Raw genomic sequence first — 23,730 nt, forward strand, 5'->3', positions numbered from 1 at the left:
TCTGTGAGTCTGAGCCCCACGTTGGGCTCTGTGCTGACAGCTCAGAGCCTGGAGCTTGCTTCGGATTCTGTGTCTCCCTCTCTCTCTGCCCCTCCCCTGCTCAGGTTCTGTCTCTCTCTGTCTCAAAAATAAATAAAAATATATTTTTTTTAATTAAAAAAAAAAAAGGATAGCTCCACTTACAAAAAATGTAAAGAAAGAAAGATGAAAAAGTTGATACAAAGAGGAAAATAGAAAATTCACATCACAAAATCTTAATCATATTAGAAGGAAGCATGTTCATCTCTAAGAGACAACAATGTCAAGATTGGGGTTTGCAACCTGAGTTAAAGTAAAAACAGAACAGAGAAAATGAGTCAACTTTGGGATGAGAAAAGGATTAGAAAGCAACTAGTACACAGGCAGCTGGAAAAGAAATATTTAAGTTACCAAAGCTGTGACTTTTATCAGGAGTGCTAGGCAGAAAAAGGAAATGGCGGTATTTACAGGTTGAGAATTGACCAGTTATACACAGCAAAGGTCAAGGAGAAGAATATGAGGTGCTAGTGAGTTCACAGAATATGAACTATAAGGTTCAGTACTGGAAAGAAGGAAGAAAAATAACAGCCTGGGAGGTGACAATGAGGACACAAAGCTGGTTCATCAGGTATGATGGAAAACAGAAACAGAAACACGGGCTCTTGAATCATCACCTCTGGTGATTTTAAGACTTGAGGTAGTTAAGGATGATGACAAGGTTAAGTAACTCAGTCATCCACGTAGGTTACTGATGTAGAGTAGAGGTGAAGGTCACTGGAGTTAGTGAACTGTAGTTACAAATGTGGCCCACCTTTATGGTCTGAAATGACTATAACTGTTACTTTAACCTCTGCAATCCTTTACTTTCCTTTGACTCAGATACATCCTTTTCAGCCTGAGAGATAGGAATCTGGGTGGCACTTAACTTCTCTCTGCATTTGATTCAACCACGAAATGAGGAGAATAAGGAGATGGGATAATGAATTAAATCAATGATTCTCAAACTCTGACAGAACATTAAAATCACGGGTGGTTTAAAAAAAACAAAACAAACAAACAAACAAAAAAAACAGGCAAAACTACCTATGCCTGACCCCAAACCCAGTATTCTGATTTGTTCTAGGGTGGAGTTCAGGCATCAGTATTTTTAAGAAGCTCCTCAAGGAATCCTAATGTGCCGGCAAGGCTGAGAACTAAACTGCCTATTTCTAAGGTTGCTTCCTTTTAAAATTCTATGATTCTATGTAAATGACAGCCACTTTGTTCATTTGCTAATATAACTTACTGAGTATCATGCACCAGGCACTTTCACAAACATATTTTAGTAGATCCTCACAACTCTTTGAGGCAATATTTGTGTCCATTTCAAAAATGAGTCCAGTGAAGTTTAGAGAAATTAAGCAACTTGTTCAGGAGTCACAAGCTAGTAAGGAGGAGAGCTAGAATTCAAATTTGCTGGTTATTTGTTCAAGTCTATCATATAAGCAACCTGCTTTTTCTAGCACTCACAGCAACTACTTGAATGCTTCCCAAATTGAGCATACCAATTTTTGGTTTATGGATCAATTGGAGAGAAAGTTACTTTGGATGGGGGCAGAAAATTGACCCCAAATTCTACAGTAATTTCATTATAGAATTACTAAACCCCTTCACCTAGAGACCTGCAACTTGAAACAGCACTCTGAAAGTGTATCTACATATATGCTTTATTCAGTTAAGCCAACAAGAACATTGCTATTAAGCATGCAGCTGGCATACAAAGCCAGTTCTCAAAGATAAGCTTAGCAATAGAAAAGCAATTTTTAAATGCTTTGCACCGAGTAAGGCATTCTAAACCAAAATTTTAAGACAATTCTGAAAAATTGACAGAGAAATGAGAGTTGCTCTACCAAAGAGCTTCAATGTATAAACATGACCTTCAAATTTATCAGGCATTATCTCTATATTTTACACTTTGAAATGATTATTCTTTTGCTGACACACTGCTTCTTCTTTGTTGATTATACTTCAGCCCATTATCTACATGGAAATTTCATAAACATTCAAGTTCTGTATCCCTAGGCCAAAATTTATTGAGTTAACAAATTCTGAAAGAAAGAAAAAAAGAAAGAAAGAGGCATTAGAGAAGATTTAACTTCTATGCCCATGGAAAGGGCAATTTAATAAGAAATTCATGAAGTACATTTATATGGGACATATGTGTCTTCATCCATTCAAACCTTTACTGAGTGAGCATCTGCTGTGTTCTCGGCACACTGGGGATGAAGACGTAAATCAGATTCCGTGCGGTGTCTGTGGTCAAGGAGGTGCGAAGACAGATCAATGTAATATTTATTGGAATGCAATGTGATAAGTGATTTATTCTTGAGGAGAAAAGGGGGTTATGGTAAGGAGAACAGCATAGGAAAGGTTTCAAAAAGTTAGGCTCAAGTGAAAATTTCACCACAAGAACCCCTGTCAGTCAGCTCTCTAGGAAATAAGTATACTGAAGAACTAAAATCAAGAAGAGCAGCAAAGACAGAGGAGACAAGGTGGACAGAGATTGCCCCACAACTGGGAGTTATGTATTCTACAAAGTTATGCTACAGGAAAAACAAGAAGGCTTCAGAATCCTAAAGACCTCAGTGAAATACCAGTTTGGTTGCTAGATCTGTGAAGTTAGTTAAGTCACCTCATTTCTAGGTTAATTCTTCATCCAGAAAAACAAATGTGTATAATGGTGTTTACTTGACAGTGAAGCAAAACAAAAAGGATTTTTTTTTTTTTTAAGAACTAAGGAAATTAGCAACCAAATCTGAGCAGAAACTATCTTTACCTTTAGATTAAGAAAAGAAATTCTCCAAGACATGATTTAGGGTTTATCTTACTTGTGGTTAAGAGTCCCCTCAGTTCATTTAACAGAATTTTAAAGCTAAGATGCCTCTGTTTAAAAATATCAATTTACATTCATTTACTGGGGTAATTCAAGCTGAATCTCTGATGCCTTGGTGAGTACACCAGTTTTATCTTTTGAGGCGATAGCATGTGCTTTCCAATTAAGGACAGAAACTTAATACCATTCACCTCCAGCGCCGTCAGGACCCAAATAGATTAAAAATAGAAGCCTTCGTTAATACTGAATTAACCTGAGGACCCCGTGAGCCACGAGAATACAGAAAAAAAGGTAAATGCTCAAAAAAATGGCAGGCATGCACCTTTAAAAAATGAAAAGGAGAAAAAAAACTTCGTAATGAAAAGATCACTTCACCTTATGACACATGCCTGTAAGTCCCTCAAAGTTCGTAAGTCTTTCTTTAGTCTCCTCTGTAACGTACTATAAAACACAACAAAGAAGCTATTTAACAACTTACATACTTTGTGAGTCTTACAAAAGGGCTTAGTTATCTGTAACCTTAATACTACCATTGCCATCGCACACTCACAAGTGATTGCTATGATGAAAGAACACACAAGGGAATTCAAGCAACATGAGCAGCAAGCTGTTGGCCCTCCGTAACATTTTAAAAAGGAAAAATAAATTCGGCAGAAGACCATACAACTTTAAAAGACTCGAAATAAACAATGCGTTGGAGCCAACGCTTCTATCCGAGCAAATTCTGCGGTGCCGTATTTTGCCAAGTCACATAAAAATATGCTGTTCGACTTACACCGTCCCTGATGCCCAGACACTGCAAACTTTTCGGAAAGAAAAACGATGGGGCCCCAGGACGCCACCGGCCGCGAACCGGACCCCAGTCCTCACGCCCCGCAACTTCTCTTCTCGCCGGACCTCGGGGCCCCGCTGGCGCCTCGGCCCGCCCCCCGCCCGCGGTCCCGCGGCGCCGGCAGGCACCAGCGCGGACCCTCCGGACGGCCCCCGAGCCCGCGGGCGCAGGCGGCTGTGTTCTACGGGCGGGCGAGGCTCGCTGCCGGCGCCCGCGGGCCAACGCCAGCGCGCGGGGAGCGGCCCGGGAGCGCCCCGTTTCTCACAGACCCCAACATGGCGTCGGCCGCCGCCCGCGACGACGACACCTCCCCGCGCCGCAGACGGCCCGGAGACCGCGGAGGCAAGCGCCGGAAAGTTTCGCTTCTCCTCTCCCGGCCCGCCAGGGACGGGCGCACAACCAACCTCGGGCTTCACCTACCCGGCCGGGCGCGGGCGGCGGCGACGGCAGCGAAGGTCCGACTCCTCGTCGTCCCGGGCGCCGGGCGCGGACTCTGCCCGTTCCTCCGCCCCAGTCTCCCAGGGTGTGTGCAGCCAGCGGCCCCGCGCAGGCGGCGCGATCCGGACGCGGCGGGCGGGCGGACGACCGGCACAGCCGCTCGCAGGTGACTCCCCCGCCCCTCCAGTCGAACCCCACAACGGCCGCCGGGGCTGGCCTCTCCCCTGCGCGTGCACGGGCGCGCCGCCGCCCACACGCCAGGCGCGAGCGCTTGGGCACGAGCACACCCACACCACTCACTCCCCCGCCCTTTCTTGCTTGTTCCCTCGCCCCGCCCGTGCGGCCCGCGCGACGTGCTCGAGGGGGCGGGGCCTCTGTAGTGGACACACCCACCTAGGCAGTCCGAGGCAGAGGGTTCGTTCTTCCGCTCCGTGTGCAGTCAGGCTCTCCGGGGCCCCTCGGGTGCACGTGGGAAGGCTTACCTGGTTTGCGTGGCTCTGGCACTCCTTTGGAAAGGATTGTTCATCTCTTTACGAGGTTCTTGGGAAGAAGGGAAGGAAGGCTGGGTTCCCTTTCCCCTACCACGAACGGGCCTCCCCAGGGAACTTAAGAACTTTCTACAGGCGGGAAAGAAAGGCTTTGTAAATGTAGATTCGCAAAGGCGTCCGGGCGTACGTCTGTTTGCTAGTTCCGCTTAGCGCGGCGTTCCTGCCCATCACATGTTTCATTTGCTCTCCGTAAAGCCCATACCTCTTGAAACCGAAAGGACTGCGGTTACAACACCTACCCCATGTACTTTGCACAGCCCTTTAAGGGCATGCCTTTATTGCCTGCCTTAGAACTCTCGTCTTCCCAGAACTTTTCTCTGACGCTGCAAAACCTCATCTACCTACTTCAACAGGCTTGGAAACAGTGATGATAGTATGTAAGGTTAACCCGCCCTTCCTCATACCGCAGCAACTGTTTGCTAAGCGCGCTGATGGGTACATGCAGAAATATCAAAGATGTCTGAGAATGGACAAGGAATGGGGGAAGGGGACTGCGGCATACTCAACACAAAAAGTGTGTAGGTGTAAATTAGATTCGGGTATTATTTCAAGAATATTTAACCTTTGTTTGACAGTTCTTGAATTAGAGCCGCCAGCATCCGAGCTGCACATAACTGAGCACCCACCAAGGGAACATGAGCAGGCCTTGATCCTGATCCGCTTTCTTTTGATGTGGGATTCTATCATCTTTAGGTCTTCGGCTCCTATCCTCTCCTATTTCAACATCTCAGAAACAAAAATAAATTTTTTTTTTTTAATTAGTAGCTAGAACAAAACTAGCAAGGGTGAACTTTAAAAAATTTTAATGTTTTTATTATTTTTGAGAGAGAGAGAGAGAGAGAGAGACAGCTAGGGGGGAGGGGCAGAGAGAGAGGGGGCACAGAATCTGAAGCAGTCTCCAGCCTCTGAACTGTCAGCGCAGAGCCCAATCTGGGGTTCGAACTCACAAATCACTAGATCATGACCTGAGCCAAAGTTGGAGCTCAACCTACTGAGCCACCCAGGTGCCCGCCCCAAGGATGAACTTTTTTTAATGGGGAAACTTTTAGGATCATTACACAAATCTTAACATATGTTAGCTGTGGTTGTCTCTGTAGACAAGTACAAATGTCTCCAGGACACTTGTCTCAACCATCACCCTACCCCACCTTCATTCAGCCTCATCCCTCTATGTGCAAAGCACATTTCAGTGGGGAAAAAGATGGGCTTGATCATCTCCAAAATCTCTTCAAATTTTGAGATTAGGAATTGCTATGTCTAGTCACCAAACATTTTTGGTCATTCAGCCATCAGTGAACATATTTGCCCTCTCTCCCTTCCCAGCATACTTATTTAGCTTAACGTAAAATGCATGGAGTTAGAAACTAAAAGAACTATAATGAAAGTATCTACGTCATAGTCTCATTATGAAGGTGAAATGAGTTAATATTTGTAAAGCATAGTGCCTGGTACATGGTAAGTGCTATGTAAGTGCTAGATAAAAATTATTGTATAGGATGTATATTAATTGCATATGTAATAATGTATGTAATATATGGTATGCAGATATACATCTATTATTATATACCTAGTATACCTATATTAGGTACATTATAAAACATACACACAAAAAATCAGAAGTAATTATGTAAAACATTGTTTGTGTTTTCTTTCTGCACTCTGCATGTTCTGTACCTTCCCTGGGTTGTAGCACAACCCTCTTGGGACCTCACTGATTTAGAGCTATACTGACAAATATGGTAGCCACTAACCACATGTAGTTATTAAAAATTCAGTTCCTCAGTCACACTGACCACATTTCAAGTACTTAATAGCCACATGACTACTGGACAGTGCAGATATAAAATATTTCCTTCATTGCAGAATGTACTCTTGGATAGCACTGATAAAGCTGAAATAAACAAGGGACTAAGGCAGTAGGATCAACTTGTGACTAGGACCTGTAACCATGGCACCATGTTCAAATCCAGTGATAAGATCTTTCTCTGAGCCTCACATCTCCTCTATAAAATGGAAATAAAAATGGGAACTACCTCATGGACTGCTGAGCAGAGGAAATGAGATAAGGTATGTAAAGTCTCTGGCAGAATACTTAAAACATAGAGGAACTTGAAAATATTGGTAATATTTGAGTTTTACCCAATTTGATAAACCTGAAAGGTTTATAATTGTCCTTGATTCTAAAGGGTAAGTTTTTCAAGGATATTTATTTTTTAAAAAGTTAAGAATTTGGTAAACTTTTAGTTGAAAAGAGCATTCAAGGGGAGATGGCAAACGCCTGGATTTTAATTACTCCTTGATTTCTTTGTTCTCCCCACCCATAGGCCCCCGTCTTCTCCCAGTTGTGCCCATCTCAGCAAAATGGCACTGCTACCCTCAAACCTGATGAGTCATCACCATCTCATCCTCTTTCCTATCTCCTTCATCCAGTCTCTTTGCTTCTAAAATATTGTAGGATCTGCCTGCAAAACACCTCATCTGAAATCCTCTCCTCTCCTTGTGTCCCCTCCACAGAGGGACAACACAGGATTGTTCAACTTCCCCACAGAAAGCCTTCTATGACTCCCCATGGAGGCTGCAATATGCAGTTGTACAGGTTGTAGTAGAACAACCCACCCTTTGGAAGACTGCCTTTCAAATTGGAACACTGTAAATTTTGTATTTAAAAAAAAAATTTTTTTAACGTTTATTTATTTTTGAGACAGAGAGAGACAGAGCAGGAATGGGGGAGGGTCAGAGAGAGAAGGAGACACAGAATCTGAAACAGGCTCCAGGCTCTGAGCTGTCAGCACAGAGCCCAATGTGAGGCTCGAACTCACGGACCGCGAGATCATGACCTGAGCCGCAGTCAGACGCTCAACTGACTGAGCCACCCAGGTGCCCCAAAATTTTGTATTTATTACAAGTATTCTCTGGCAGATTTCAGTGAAGTGCCTTGTTCTACTAAAAGTATTTTACAACAATTTCCCAACAAGATGGAAATGCTTTGAGAAGTGGATGCTCTTTTCTAATTTGCCCAAAGGTGCCACATGGGGTAGGAACATTTCTATTTCACTTTGAGCAAAATGCCAGTTGATCACTAGGTCCTATAAACCCCAGCACAATACAACCTCTGCCATCCTCTCCACCATAAAATAATGCCAAGCTCCACCAAATTCCAGTCATATTGATCTCCTGTTGTTTTAAAAATATACCAAGCTCTTTTCTGCTAGGGGACCCGCTGTCCTGGCCACTTCTCTACCTAGAAAGTCAAGCCCATCGCACCCCACCCTTCACATAGCTGTGGCTCCTTGTCATCTTTCAGTTCTCTGTGCCCCGAGAGAGTGCCCCTGTTATTCTGGGTTACAGCCCTGTGTTTCCCTCATGGCACTTATAGATCTCCCTGGAGACAGTACGCTCCATGAGGACGGGGAGTTCACGGTCTTCTTTGTTCTATCCCCAGCTTCTCCATGGTCAACTTAGCACTATTGCCACCCCTCTGTGCGCTGTGGGAGAAAGTTTAGAATTCCATTTTCCAGAAGACTTTTCCTTAAATGTTTCCAGGTTAAATCCCGCCAATGGAGACACATGTGTGAAATTTGAAAAGCAGAAGAAAAGGAGAAACCATTATTCTCCAGTACAGCTTCAAACAGCTCAGATTAGAGGGGGCTGTTTCCATAGACTTCTGGGAAAATATCAGACAAACCTGAAAACATAATATTCCGTTTTTGAAAGGGGTGGTGGGGCTGTATTCTTAAAAAGGGCAGTGGAAACGTTCCAGATTAAAAGAGGTGAGGGACTCCTGGGTGGCTCAGTCTGTTAAGCGTCCAACTCTTGGTTTTGGCTCAGGTCATGATCTCACAGTTTGTGGGTTTGAGCCCCACTTTGGGCTCTGCGCCGACGTGTGGAGCCTGCTTGGGATTCTCCCTCTCCCTTTCTCTCTACCCCTCCCTCTGCTTGTGCTGTCTCTGTCTCTCTCAGAATAAATAAATAAACAAACTTAAAAAATAAATAAATAAAATAAAAGAGGTGAAAAGACATGGCAACTAAATATAATACCTGACCCTAGACTAGGCCCTCTAGCGGAAGGGAAGAACGCTACAAAGGACATTATTGGGCCAATTGAAAAAATCGGAATATGAACAGAAAAGTAGACAAAGGTATTATATTAAAGTTAAATTTACTGTCTTGGTCATTTAAGAGAAAGTCCCTATTAGGATATACACACTATTTAGGGGTAAAAGACGATGAGGTATATAATATACCCTCAAATGATTCAGAAAATATTTCATACATAACATATAATGTAAATATTACCTCTAAAAGAAATAAATCACTTACATAACTGATAAAGCAAATGGAGTAAAATGTTAGTAGATGAATCCGGGTAAAGAGTTTATGGATGTTCTTGCTATAATTTCTGTTTGTGCAAACTGTGAGTTTGAAATTACCCCCCCCCCCAAAAAAAACACAAAAAACCAAAAAAACCCATTAAAAAAATATATATATATATAATAAAGCACTAAAGAAACAATACTAAATAATTCAAAACAAACTAGGATAGCTGTCTTAAATATCCAGTCTCAAAATAGGTCCAGACTGACAGCAACATGATTAAAAAACAATGTACTTTATGTTTTCTAATTCCTCAGTGAACAAAAAGTGAATTTTTTCTTCTTGCAGAAGACAAGATGTTCCCTGGCTATAATCTATCATACACAGTGGGTCTTTCTAAACATTTAAATATGGGATGTTTGTGGCTTTGCTCGCCACTGTGTCGTACAAACTAGTTTGGCACAATCACATCCTGGGCTGCAGGAAGTAGGAACAGATACTATATTCCTTATAAAACTTCATTATGTGAAGAGAATAATCCAAGTTATAACCACATCCCCCAATTGCATCATTGTCTACTTTTTGCTTTAAAGCAAGAAGGCCTCGTGATTCGTGGAAATGTAGTTCTATGCTATTTTATTAGAGAGCCTTATAGTCATGTCTTAGAAGATCATTTAGAAATGTTTTCCGATTAAATGACAAAGAAAATTCTCTCAAAAATATTGCAAGACAGTAAAATGATCAGTGGTTGCCAGACATTAGGGGAAAGGGAGGGATAAATAGGATTTTTAGGGCAATGAAACTTCTATATGATACTATAATGGTGGATACATGTCACTATATAATTTGTCAAAATTTATAGCAGGGGGGGAACTTAATATAAACTATGGACTTTGGGTGATAAGGACACGTCTGTGTAGGTTCATTGACTGTAACAAATGCACCACTCTGGTGCAGGCTGTTGAGAGTGGTGGAGGCTTGCTTGTGTAAGGGCAGGAGATTTATGGAACTCTGTACTTTCCACCCAATTTTGCTGTGAACCTAAAACTGCTCTAAAAAATAAAATCCATACAAAGGGAAAAAAATATTGCATATGTCTCTTGGAAAGGTTAGAATTTAAGGCTGGGGAGTTGAGAAGCTTTTTGGAAGGAATTTTAATTCATTTCTTGAAAGATTTATTGTAAATTGTATTTCTCGACTACTGCGCTTTTAACAATCTGTCAAGCTATCTTACCTCAGAATCAAAAAATGACATTTTTATTATTATTTTTTTTTATTTTAGAGAGAGAGCGTGAGCAGGAGAGAGGGGCAGAGGGAGAGAGAGAGAGAGAGAGAGAGAGAGAGAGAGAGAGACTCTTCAGCAGGCTCCACACTCAGGGCAGAGCCCAACACAGAGCTTGATCCTATAACTCTGGGATCGTGACCTGAGCCGAAATCAACTGTGAGCCACCAAGATGCCCTTCAAAAATGACATTTAAATTTGAACACAGAACCTTATTAATATAAAAAAAAATAAATTTTCTTGGCAGAAATTTGATGTTGGGACACCTGGATGGCTCAGTCAGTTGAGCATCTGACTCTTGATTTCAGCTCAGCTCCTGATTCCAGGGTTCTGGGATTGAGCCCCACATTGGACTCTGCCCTGCATGGAACCTGCTTGGGATTCTCTGTTTCCCTCTCTCTCTGTCCCTCCTCTGCGTGTGCTTTCTCTCTCTCTCTCTCTCTCTCTCTCTCTCCCTCTCCCTCAAAATAAATAAATAAACTTAAATTTTTTTTATCTTGATCTTGGGAGTTTTAACATATGCATCTAGTATACATCGAATCTTGTGAATTTTTCCAACAGTGGGTATAAATTGATCAGGGATTTGTCTCACTTCAAACTGAGTTTATATATTTCCAACAGGGACATCACGTCATATTGGAAACTAAGGAACTAGTTCCATGCTCATCTCTGTTTTTCTAGAAACATAAGGCTCAACACCCCATCCTGAAATAAATTCCAGGTAGGATAGTAAATTACATGTAAAATATGGAAACTTTTGTATAAAAGGGACATGTAAAATATACAACTACATTAATTTTTTTTATCTTTGGTAGAATTATACATGATTCTTTTTCTTATGTGTTTTACCAATATTCTACAATAAGTATGTATTGTTTTATTAAAAAAAAACACAAGGCATAATCATGGGTAAGTTTTTCAATGAAGTAAAAATCATATTCAAGTACTCTATACACAAAAAGGCACAATGTCTGCTTTCTTCTGTAGAAAATTCCTAAATTATTTGCACATTACCTTCCCTGCCAGTTGAGTGGAATTATACAACAAATGCCTTATTTCTCAACATTAACTCTTGTAAATGACAAAACGTTGACCTCCACAAGCAGTTATTGAAAAAGTTTACCTTCTATAAACTAGCTTAAAATAAGTATGGAAACTGCAAAATGAGAATACCGTATTATGTTTTTAAAAGTTGGTGCCAGATTAAATAAAATCCAACAGTAACTTTAAATCCAAATATTATTGAAAGAATCTATTTTAAAAAGCAATATACTTTTCTGGAGTAGTAGTGTAAACAGGTCGTTCATACTTTTATGGAAAGGGAAGAAATTTAAGCATGATTTCATTAAAAATTCATTTTAAAATAAAAATTAAAACTTTCATAGTTTGAAGCCAGATAGACCTGAGTTCAAATTCTGATTCTACAACTTATTAGCTTATAACCTTGTGTAAATGGCTTAACTGTTCTGTTCAATTTTCTTGTTAGTAAAAATTGGTAAAAATGGGAAAATAATCCCCTATGCCCTAGGATTATAAAGATTGGGGCTAATATAAGCAAAGCACATAGCAAATAGTAGATGCCTGGAAAATAGAGGGTCTTAAATAAACAGTGGATGTGGTGGTAATGTTATAGTACTAAATGTTATTGCTGTTGAAATTATTAATAAAATATAAATTTTATCACTTATGTGACAAGGCAGGAAATAGTATATTAAACCTTGACATGCCTGATTTATAGATCTCTGGCCAGTTCTTGCAAAGGTCCTTCCTTCATATCTGTGCCTCTTTAGTGACCCTTCATACACTCTAGATTGACAACAAATGAAGAATGTTCACAAGCAGAACAAATCCTATGAAAACAAGCCATCATTCAGTTGTAACCACCCAACTGCACTCCTTACCTAGTCTCCCTCTGGCTCTGTATGGAGCAGCCCCCAGCACCCATCTCAGTCCCTGACTTCTATCCAAACCCACCCATATGTTTCTTCACTTCTTAGCCCAAGTTCAGCCACCAGGCCCGGTGGGTGCCAGAACAGGCAGGCATGGCCAAATACAACAGGGCCCCTGGTTCTAGAAGAGGGGTGAGGTGCCTGGACCAAGAGTACTCTGGAGAAAATGTCCAAAGTCTTTGCAGAGTAGTAGCCCTGCTCTGCCTCATTTGAGCCTCAGCACATACAATCACTGTTTATTGAACTATGACTCACACATAAGGAAACCCGAATTTGGAAATGAAACTGAGTGGCAAGGCAGGAAACCAGCCAAGAAACAGGGAACACAGTCAAGAGACAGGCTTACAGCCAGAGACCATAGGACGTGGTGCAGAGTACTATTTCTAAAGCTGGGGTCAAAACTCCTAAAGGTTAGAAAGAACATTTTGATCTGGAAAACACTGAATAGCTTTTTAATGATAATGCAAAGGTATGAATGGTCTCCTCTGCATGCAGCACCTTCTTTCCATATTCTCCAAGTACTGAACCCTTTTACTGTCTTTTTTTTTTCCCATATCATCTCCAGCATATCTTTACCTTGTTTTCTCCTAGCTTCCGCCTTCCTGTGTGAGGAATCCTGACACACATTCTACTTTCCCAGAAATGGAGTGTCATGTATATGTATAGAAACATAAATATGCACATCTTGGATTTGAAAACCAAAATAATCCATGGACATCTACTTGGTGATAAGGTTGGGGTGGAAATATAAAATAGAGTAAATTAGTCCTATTTATCTATAAAGCAATTCATTAACTTATTAAAAATATCTATTGACTGCTATGAGTTAGATATTGTTCTTAGAGTTGGGGGTAGCATGGGGTATGGAGGGAAATCAGACAAGAACTATGTTTTTAAGGAGCCTAGATTCTAGCAAGGGGAGAAAGCACAGAAAATAAGATAATTACAGACAGTGATGAGTGCAGTAAAGGAAACAGATACGGTAAGTACAATGACATCACCCAGGAGTGTTTAGGGTGGGAGGTGTTTTATCCCCATAATATTCATCAACCCCACCACCACTATTACTGGTCTTTGAGAAGACTACTGATAGTCTCTCAGTCTAATGTAAACTGCTATGTAAATGAATCTTCAAGACACGTGTCATAGCCCTTCCCACCATCCCACATTCTCAACCAGATTATTTATTGTCCCTAAACTATTCTTCAATAAAAGTTCTGGAGCCATCACAGAGTACTTAATGGAAAGTGACTGGCTATTTTAAATAGAATAGTCCATACAGCTTCTCTAAGAAGACGACAATCGACAAGACAATCGAATTGAAAGATGAGAAAGAGGCAACTCCAGGAAGAGGTAGAGAAAAGTGTTCAAGGACAGGAAGGAACATTATGCAAAGGCCCTGAGGCAGAAAGAGTTTATAGTGAACTCAGAGTAGAGAGATCAGTGTGGCAGGGGAGGAGCTGGTGTTAAGAGCTAAGTGAGGTAGGTAGAAGCCAGAAGCGTTCTGGGCTGAACCAGAGGGGCCTGGCTATAAGCAGGAGAGTGACGCTATTTGATTTACAGTTTTAACAGATTTAACTCAGAATTGAAAACAAAAATGGAAACAGGAAGACCTCTCAGCAAAACATCACAGTAGCTCAGAGGAAGATGATGATAGCATGGCCTTGTGGGCAGCTTTGGAAGGAGAAATGGACAAATGAGGTATACCTTGGAGATAAAACAGGTAGGACTTGCTAACTGACTGCAAGAAGGCAAGGGAATGGGAGGAATGCAGAGTAACTCCCAGGCTTAGGCGTAAGCAGTTGAGCAGATCATGGCCTCATCGACTGGGATAAGGATGCCTAGGAAAGGAACTGGTTTGAGAAATGGAAGGAGAATCAAGAATAATTTGACATATTTGGTTTGAAATGCCTATTAGTGATCACAACTAGTGATGTCAAGTCTAGAGTAAGTGGAGAGATCAGGACTAGAACTATAAACTGGGGCACTGTCCACAGGAAATACAGTTAGGGATGATGTCAAGACATTTATTAGGATAAAACCTTATAAAATCAAGGATCTAAAGATGAATGAATATAATTTATCAAAAAGAAATAATGCTTTATGCACAAAGATATTTATGGCAGCATTATTTATGACATTAAGTAAAGGGGGAAAACACTAAATGTGTATTTTGAAGCAGTTGAGTGCTTTATCAATGAAATATTATTCAATAATTTAAAGTCTTGAGGCACCTGGCTGCATCAGTCTGTAGAGCATGTGACTCTTGATCTTGGGGTTGTAAGTTCGAGCCCCATGTTGAGTGTAGGGATTACTTAAAAATAAAATCTTCAAAAAATAATAATTTAAAGTCTTTACTAAGACATCTGTATAAGAAAGGGCTATATTTATATTAAAATTCTAAGTGGGGAAAAAACACTATAAACTTATCCACATGGCATGATCACTATATTAAAATATGAATAAAAGGTAAGAAGGAAATATGAAAGGTTAATCACGGTCATTCTTTTTCTTTGGACTTTTTCATATTTTCTATAATTCCCATTCTGTTTGATAGCTTAAGTGAGTCTTATGCTAAGGTAACAGACAACCCCCCAAATTTCTATGGCTTCACACATAAAATTTATTTTTTGCTCATCTCAAGTCCACTGTAGGTCAGGTCAGATATAGCAGATAATAAAAGATGGCCACTATCAGTATTTACCCTCCCTGTACCACATGCTACTCCCTATATCAAATGTAGGAGTCCAATTTCCCTTGCTTTGAATCTGGATTGGTCTTGGTGACTTGCCTTGATCAATAGAATATGGCAGCAATGATGGTGTGTGACATCTGAGGATAGGTCATAAGAAAACTTTTAATTCCTCCTGGGTCTCTTGGGACACACACTCTTGGGCTGCTTCCTCTCAGAACCTAGGACCCATGCAGTAAGAAGCCCAAGACATACAGGTGCTGTGGTTGATAGCTCCAGAGCACCCAGTTGATAGCATCAATTCTAACCATTTTGGACTTCCAACTCAGGTGAGTGGTCAAAAGACTGCAGATTTAGCCAACAACTTTCTGCAACAGTATGAGAGACCCCTAGGGAGAATGGTCAAGCCGAGCCCACTCAGCACACACAGAACTATGGGAGGTAATACAAAATTATTGCTTTAAGCCAGTAAGTTTTAGAGTTATTTGACACACAGAAATTGATAACCAGAGTATGTGACTACTTACTTTCCAAGGAAGCTGCTTTGCTCTTGTGGCTCCATCATCTCAACAGCTGGCCATCATTATCATCCTAAAGGAGAAGGCAGAACTAAAAGTTTACACAGGACCTTTCTCTACCTCAGCCCAGAAGGGATAGATATCATATAGGCTGCCTACAGCCTATAGGTCAGCACAAGGTAAACAAGGAAATATAGTTTCTTGGGTATGAGGCAAGGAGAAAAAATGATATAATGTCTACTATGACTTTACATTACTTTCACTTTTTAATTGTAAAATATTCTAAACATAACAAAAGAATACAAAGACGAAAATAATAGGCATCCATGTACTCACTAACCAGACATCAAACTCTTACAACCACACAAAAAAAGCCTTATTAAATGGCTCTGGAGATCTTTCTGTAGATGTTGGGTGATAATAGCTGATTATAACCCTTCAAAGGATGTCGAGTTCAGACTCCTTAACAAACCCCTTCACTATTGAAAGGGCGGGCCTACGCAGGCCGACTCCATCTTGTTCTGTGTCCTTCACCTTGACCACACCTCCTCCCCTTGAGTAACCCCCCCCTCACCTGCCTAACAGGACTCGGACCCTTCCCCAGCCAATCGGCCGAGGCCATAGCCATTACCTCACCAACTGCCCCTAGGCCCCAATAAAACCTTTGTCCTTTTGAAACTCGCTCTCCCTGGTATCTCACCGCTGCGTCGGTGCAGGTAGGGGATTGAGCTCGAGCTAGCTCGAATAAAGGCTCTTTTGCTTTTACATCGGACTCGGCTCCCTGGCGGTATTTGGGGATCAGGAATTCTGGGCATAACATTTGGGGGCTCGTCCGGGATCCCCAAGACCCCTGAGAGAGCCCCCACCCGGAGAGCCTGACTGGCCACGGTTAGTGTCTGTTTGTTCTGTCTTTTCTGTGTGTGCTCATTTCTGGAATTCTGGTAGTGCCCGACGCGGTCTAAGTGGACGCACTGGAGGACCACGGGCTGGGAGTTTCGGAAGACGTTCCGATCCTCCCTTCTGGAGGGACGTGGAATCCCCTCAAAGGTCTGAGACGAGGCGGGTCGCTCCCACTGGTCGGCGTGAGGCCGTCGTCTTTGGAGGGACGTGGAATCCCCTCATCGGTTTTGGAGGGACGTGGAATCCCCTCAAATGTCTAAGCTAGCTCTCAGTTTTGCTTCTATGGAGTTGGAAGACTTTCTAGGGGCCCTCTGTTTGTCTGTTTTTGTGTTTCTCTGTTTTGTTCTGTGGACTTACTGGATGGACATTATGGGACAGACTCAGACTACTCCTCTAAGTATTATGATTGATCACTTTAAGGATGTGAGGGGAAGAGCTAACAACCTCAGTGTGGAAGTCCGAAAGGGTCGGTTGCAGTTTTTTGTTCTAGCGAGTGGCCAACTTTCAATGTCGGATGGCCACCAGAGGGGACCTTCGACCTCCCTACCATCCACCGAGTCAGGAGTATCATCTCTCAGCCTAAGATGGGCCATCTTGATCAGCTCCCTTACATTATCACTTGGCAGGACCTTGTAGAAGACCCACCCTCTTGGCTTAAGCCCTTCCTAGCCCCGCTCCCTCCGGAGCCAAACCCATTCTTGCTTTGCAGGGGACAAAGAAGAAGAAAAGTCTTACCCAGCCTTCAGCACCCCTCTACCCTGTCCTACAGGGGGGTACTGAAGAAAAATTAATTTTTTCCTCCCCCGTATAACCCCTCTAGGATGCTGGAAGAACACCATCCTCCCCCTCTGGGGGAGGCAGACGCTGTTCTGAGAGCGGGAGGCGGAAACGCTCCAGTGGGAAGCCCGCCCTTTACCAGACAAAGGTCTCAGAGGGAGCAACCCGCCTCCGCTGCCTACTCCACTATTCTGCCCCTGCGAGCCACCAAACCCCCAGACGCGGAGGGGAATCAGCCCCATCACTATTGGCCTTTCGCCACTAGTGACCTCTACAATTGGAAAGCTCATAATCCTAAGTTTTCCGAGAAACCGGCAGGGCTTATTGATTTATTAGACTCTGTTCTTTTTACCCATCAGCCCACGTGGGATGATTGCCAGCAGCTTTTGCAGGTCCTGTTCACGACTGAAGAAAGAGAAAGAATCCTCAATCAGGCCCGAAAACTAGTTCCGGGCGCAGACGGGAATCCCACCACCAACCAGGCTCAGATAGATGCCTCCTTCCCCTTAACTCGGCCCCAGTGGGATTTCAACACAGCAGAAGGTAAGGAGAGGCTCCAGGTCTACCGCCAGACTCTAATGGGGGGTCTCCAAATGGCTGCTAGAAAGCCAACCAATTTGGCCAAGGTAGGAAATGTACAACAGGGAAAAGATGAATCTCCGGCTGACTTTTTAGGATGGATCATGGAGGCATTCTGTACCTATACCCCCATGGATCCAGAGGCTCCGGAAAGCAAGGCAGCTGTTATCATAGCCTTTGTAAACCAATCGGCCATAGACATTAGGAGAAAATTACAGAAAATAGACTAGGAGAAAAAAGTCTGCAGGACTTACTGGTGGTAGCTAAAAAGGTATATAATAACCGGGAGCCTCCTGAGGACAAGCAGGCTCGCGCCATGGCAGCTGCCAGCAGTAAGCAGACTCGAGACCTGGCCAGAATACTACTAGCTACCACTGCTGACTTCCCTGAGGAACGAGACCGCCGTCTCCGGCAGCTGGCAGACGACGCAAGAAAAGGTAAAGGAACCACCAAGGGGGGGAAGCAGAGGCTGCAGAAGGATCAGTGCGCATACTGCAAGGAGATAGGGCACTGGGCCCAAGATTGTCTAAAAAGGGCCGGCGGGAAGGGAAGCAAGACTGATCGAGTAAAAGTCCTAGAGCTAGATGAACTAAGTGATTAGGGGAGTCAGGGTTCGGACCCTCTCCCCGAACCCAGGGTAACTGTTAAAGTGGAGGGGACCCCTGTTGACTTCCTTGTCGACACCGGAGCACAACATTCGGTCCTCTGCACCCCACAAGGAAAACCAGCTAGCAAGAAGTCCTGGGTACAAGGGGCAACTGGTATGAGCCAGTATTCATGGACTACCCGAAGAACAGTAGATTTGGGAACGGGCCGGGTATCCCACTCCTTTATGGTAATACCAGAATGCCCCTACCCGCTGTTAGGATGGGACTTACTGACCAAGATTGGAGCTCAGATAACTTTCAGACAAGGGGGGCCTCAGGTCACCGATGGCAAGGGCCACCCCATCCAGGTCCTGACCATGAAACTGGAGGATGAATACCTCCTCCACCAGGAGGCTCTCCCGAGAGAGAATAGTATAGACAGATGGCTACAAGAATTCCCCTCGGTTTGGGCAGAGACAGGGGGGATGGGACTAGCCGCTCACAGGACCCCAGTCCTGGTAGAGCTCAAGCCAGGAGAGAGTCCGGTAAGGATCAAACAATACCCCATGTCTCAGGAGGCCTGGAAGGAGATCCAGCCACACATCCAGAGACTACGAAGCCTAGGGGTACTAGTTCCTTGCCAGTCTGCCTGGAACACCACCTTACTGCCGGTCAAAAAGCCTCACACAAATGACTACTGACCGGTACAAGACCTCCGGGAAGTAAATAAGAGGGTCGTGGACATACACCCAACTGTTCCCAACCCATATACTCTCTTGAGCTCCTTGGCGCCCTCCAGGGTCTGGTATACTGTACTAGATTTAAAGGACGCCTTCAGTCTGCCGTTGGCACCCCAGAGCCAACCCTTGTTCGCCTTTGAGTGGCATGATCTGGAGGAAGGCTACAGTGGGCAACTCACCTGGACACGGCTACCTCAGGGATTCAAAAACTCACCCACCATCTTCGACGAGGCACTACACGAGGACCTGGTATTTACAGACACCTTCTCTGGCTGGGTGGAGGCATACCCAGCCAAGCATGGAATGGCTCAGACGGTGGCTAAGAAGCTACTAGAAGACATCTTACCCAGGTATGGTTTTCCTACCATGGTAGGATCAGACAATGGACCAGCTTTTATCTCGCAGGTAACACAGGCAGTAGCCAAGGCGGTGGGGGCAAACTGGAAATTACATTGTGCTTATAGGCCCCAGAGCTCAGGATAGGTAGAAAGAATGAATAGAACCCTAAAAGAGACCCTTACCAAATTAACCATGGAGACTGGCGGGGACTGGGTGACTCTCCTACCGTACGCCCTTTACCGGGTTAGAAACACTCCTTACACTCTGGGTTTTACTCCCTACGAGATCATGTTTGGCAGGCCACCCCCTGTTATTCCCAGCCTTCGAGCTGAACTTATTGCTGAGTTTAAAGATCAAGAACTTTTTCTTTCCTTGAGAGGGCTCCAGAGGGTGCACGAGGACATTTGGCCGCGCCTCCGTGCCATCTATGAGGCTGGCCCGACCCCGACACCTCATCAGTACAGGCCGGGAGACGGTCTATGTCAAGAGGCACCACCGAGAGACCCTCGAGCCGCGCTGGAAGGGACCCTACATCGTGGTGTTGACAACCCCCACCGCTCTCAAGGTAGACGGCATCGCGACCTGGGTCCATCACACCCACGTTCGGCCAGCGGACCCCTCCTCGATCCGGAAGGACTTTGTCACGCGATGGGCCATCAGTCGGGACCAACACAACCCGCTCAAGCTCAAGCTACAGCGCATTCGACCCACCTAATATTGGTAACTCTGTTAACTCTGCTTGTCATTGCTCATGCTGCCGGGAGTCCCCACGCCCCTCAAAACATCACCTGGCAGATCATAGACACCAGCTTGGGGACAATACTTAATCAGACCTCCCAGAGCCACCCCAGGGACACTTGGTTCCCAGAACTTTGCGTAAACCTCCAAACTCTGTTCCCCTTGTCACCATAAATGCAGCCGGTCCCATGATTGGGTCCCTCAGCTACATGACAAGGGGGGAATGAAAGGGCGGGCCTACGCAGGCCGACTCCATCTTGTTCTGTGTCCTTCACCTTGACCACACCTCCTCCCCTTGAGTAACCCCCCCCTCACCTGCCTAACAGGACTCGGACCCTTCCCCAGCCAATTGGCTGAGGCCATAGCCATTACCTCACCAACTGCCCCTAGGCCCCAATAAAACCTTTGTCCTTTTGAAACTTGCTCTCTCTCCCCGGTATCTCACCGCTGCGTCGGTGCAGGTAGGGGATTGAGCTCGAGCTAGCCTGAATAAAGGCTCTTTTGCTTTTACATCGGACTCGGCTCCCTGGCGGTATTTGGGGGATCACGAATTCTGGGCATAACAACTATGACTACTTTTCTGGGTAGTTTACAATTTTCCTCCCAACACTCCATAAAGGATGTTGGTTGTTTTTCCCTCCTTGTATCCATATACTCCTCTTTTGGTAAAACATTGCCCCCATTTTCTTTTGCATAACCATTTCTACCCCATTCTCAGCAAAACAGTTTACATGTGATTAATTCTCCCTCTGCTCCAGGGATGAGCTTACTTTTGCCCAGCATGCTACCCCATATTCCTGGATCCAGTAAATGGTCCCATTCCTGGAATGAAACCCAGGAGTTTATTTGATAATTGAAGAAAAAGATGTTCTCTGTCCTTCTGACATGAACAAGGAATCATATGACCTCAGGACTATTGACATTCATCTTGCAACCATGAAGGAAGTCTGCCTGGGGGTACAGCTTCCATAGTAGAAGCCAGAACAGAGAGAGGAAAAGAAATGAGGCCCTTGACACCATCAAGACTTATCTCTATGGCCTGAATCATCTCTGGCCTGAACAACCTCTTGCCTTTTAGGTGAGACAATGAATTTCTTTTGTTAAATCAGTGTAAATTGGATTTTCTGTTGATTTCAACAAAAAGACTGATTGTTATTAATTAATACCAACAATGATCCAGCCACCCTGCACTACCTTCGGTTCTCTAGAATATGTGTATTTTCACTTCAAAATAAGGTGAAACTGAGCCGAAAATATATTGAGAATAGTTACCACAAAAAGAGTGGTCTGGGCCCCTGTTGTTATGGTTGCAGAACAAAATTATCATCTGCAGCATCTATGAAATATTTTAAAAAATCAAGAACATCTCATATTTTCAGCTGTTGAGGAGTGTCATTCCTTAAGTGTCATCCCTTAAGTCCACAAGTTGACTTGTCGACATCAGTAATTTTAGGGCATCGGTCTGGACAAATGACTATGGGAAGCTCTCTGAGGTCCAAATTTCTCTCAAAACTATCTGTTGAGAGGTGCTTGGCTGGCTCAGTTGGTAGAGCATGTGACTCTTGATCTCAGGGTCGTGAGTTCAAGCCTCATGTTGAGTGTAGAGTTTACTTAAAAACAAATAACAACAACAACAACAGCAGCAGCAACAACAAGCTATCTGTTGAGCAATTGGGTTTGATGCCCATGAGAATAAACTTTGGCACAGTGTAAAGACCTTCATCTGAGGCCTGACAGCTTGGATATGGAAAGTATGTGGACAAAAAAATTCCTGTTGAGTCAAAGTTATGCTTCTAACTTCCCAGTGTGGTCATACGAATGGGGAAGTGTGTGTCCCTTCAAGTATCTGCAACTCAGCTCCAGCCAGTGTGACTGAGTCAACTCGACAGGGTTTCGAGGTGACATAAAAGGGGAAAATGGAAAAACGTTTTTCAATCAGAGGAGCCAGACCCTCCCTTACCTTCATATTACAATTCTCTCATCTTTTCACCACATTTGAACAGCTAGAGAAGCCTCCAAGAAATGATATAACAACACTTAAAAGTTGCCAAGGTGGGGCGCCTTGGTGGCTCAGTTGGTTAAGTGGCTGACTTTTGATTTCGGCTCAGGTCATGATCTTGCAGTTGGTGGGATTGAGTCCCACGTTGGGCTTTGTGCTGACAGTAGGGAGCCTGCTTGGGATTCTCTTTCTCCCTCTCTCTGTGCCCCTCCCCTGCACACGCGCACATGCGCAGTCTCTCTCTCTCTCTCTCTCTCAAAAATAAACATGAAAAAAAATGTTTTTAAAGTTGCCAAAGGGAGACCTTCCAGAAATAGTGTAGTAAATGAAACACATGTTTTGTAGTCTTCTCTGCCATACAAATCCATCCTTCCTTTTTTTTTTTTTAATTTTTTTTTTAACGTTTATTTATTTTTGAGACAGAGAGAGACAGAGCATGAATGGGGGAGGGTCAGAGAGAGAGGGAGACACAGAATCTGAAACAGGCTCCAGGCTCTGAGCAGTCAGCACAGAGCCCGACGCGGGGCTCGAACTCATGGACAGAGATCATGACCTGAGCCGAAGTCGGACGCTCAACCGACTGAGCCACCCACGTGCCCCCAAATCCATCTTTTCTTGAGTCACTGTATATTTTTCCCTCTCTCCTTCAGCTCTCTTGGTGTAAACACATATTGAGGGTTTAAGATGAACTTTTTAAAGTTCAATAGCAATGATGGACAAGGCAGATCTAGTAAACACAAAAAAGAATTTTTGAAGACTTAGTCATTTGGTAAGATGAGCACACACTATGACAGGCTCTACAAATGCAAGGCTATCTTGATATACACTTTTGCTGATTGCAAATCTCAGAAGAACATTTACAGTAGCTTATTTATAACTTCAGATCTAAGTTGCAGCACGGGTGTCAAAGTCAGTTTTAGACATCTCCATGGGATATTAAAGAAATAAAGATATTTTTGTTTGTTGTTGCTATTTTGGTCTCAGAATAAAAAGAATGTAGGAGAAAGTAAAAACATAATTAACACCTGTATTCCCAGAATGAAAAAATGTGATTATAGAACAGTGGTAGAAAATATATACAGAAAGTTGGCGAGATGACTCATAAGTACAAGCACAAAAATAGCTCAGCTTTTGTATACGGTGTGACAGATCTGCCAACAGCTAACTAATGTAATAGAATAATGAATCACTTGGGACTAGATTTATTTTAAAATCCCTGTAAGGCACACCTACATACGTAGTACCAGAAAAGGCCACCGACTGTCAGCAAACATGGCCATCATAATATGGGGGGTTGGGGAGTAAAAGCAAGGAGGTCATGCACTGGTAAGTTCCATGGTACCAGCTGCTCTTCACTTTTAAGTCGGCTCCCCTCACTTTCCCTCCACCTGTCTGTGCAGGGAGCACTGAGTGTTCAGTGGTTAAGCCCCAGGGGCCATGCCTGTGGCTGAGGCTGAGGTAGGTCTCCTTGGTTCTCCTTTTTCTCTACTACAGGCCTCGGGCTGCTGAGGGCCCTTCCCTCTTTCAAGGCAACACTACCCATTCTATCTCTGGCTTCACTTCTCCACTCCAAGGCTGGACACACAGGTTGGCTTGTTTTACCCAGTC

The 23,730-nt window shown here is 43.7% G+C and overlaps 1 protein-coding gene and 1 non-coding gene across 5 annotated transcripts in view; one reads left to right on the forward strand and one right to left on the reverse strand.

Annotated features, from left to right (window-relative positions):
- Positions 1 to 23,730, reverse strand: part of PLEKHF2 (pleckstrin homology and FYVE domain containing 2) — a 67,803-nt gene that overhangs the window by 23,507 nt on the left and 20,566 nt on the right. The window contains exons 2-4 of one of the 4 annotated variants that reach the window (XM_019453513.2): positions 15,473 to 15,536; positions 5,335 to 5,434; positions 4,643 to 4,777 (exon numbers count right to left, since the gene is read on the reverse strand). The gene's annotated coding sequence lies outside the window, so the exon portion shown is untranslated. Of the gene's footprint in view, positions 1 to 3,665; positions 3,785 to 4,126; positions 4,258 to 4,642; positions 4,778 to 5,334; positions 5,435 to 15,472; positions 15,537 to 23,730 lie in introns of those variants that run through there. The other 3 variants (XM_019453511.2, XM_019453512.2, XM_019453515.2) reach the window with 3 other exon arrangements.
- On the forward strand, positions 21,652 to 21,724 carry TRNAK-CUU (transfer RNA lysine (anticodon CUU)). Its single transcript has one exon. It is a non-coding gene; the product is annotated as a tRNA-Lys (tRNA).

This window comes from Panthera pardus, unplaced genomic scaffold (assembly GCF_024362965.1).
Source record: "Panthera pardus isolate Hobbes unplaced genomic scaffold, ASM2436296v1 HiC_scaffold_7, whole genome shotgun sequence".
Classification (NCBI taxonomy): domain Eukaryota; kingdom Metazoa; phylum Chordata; class Mammalia; order Carnivora; family Felidae; genus Panthera; species Panthera pardus.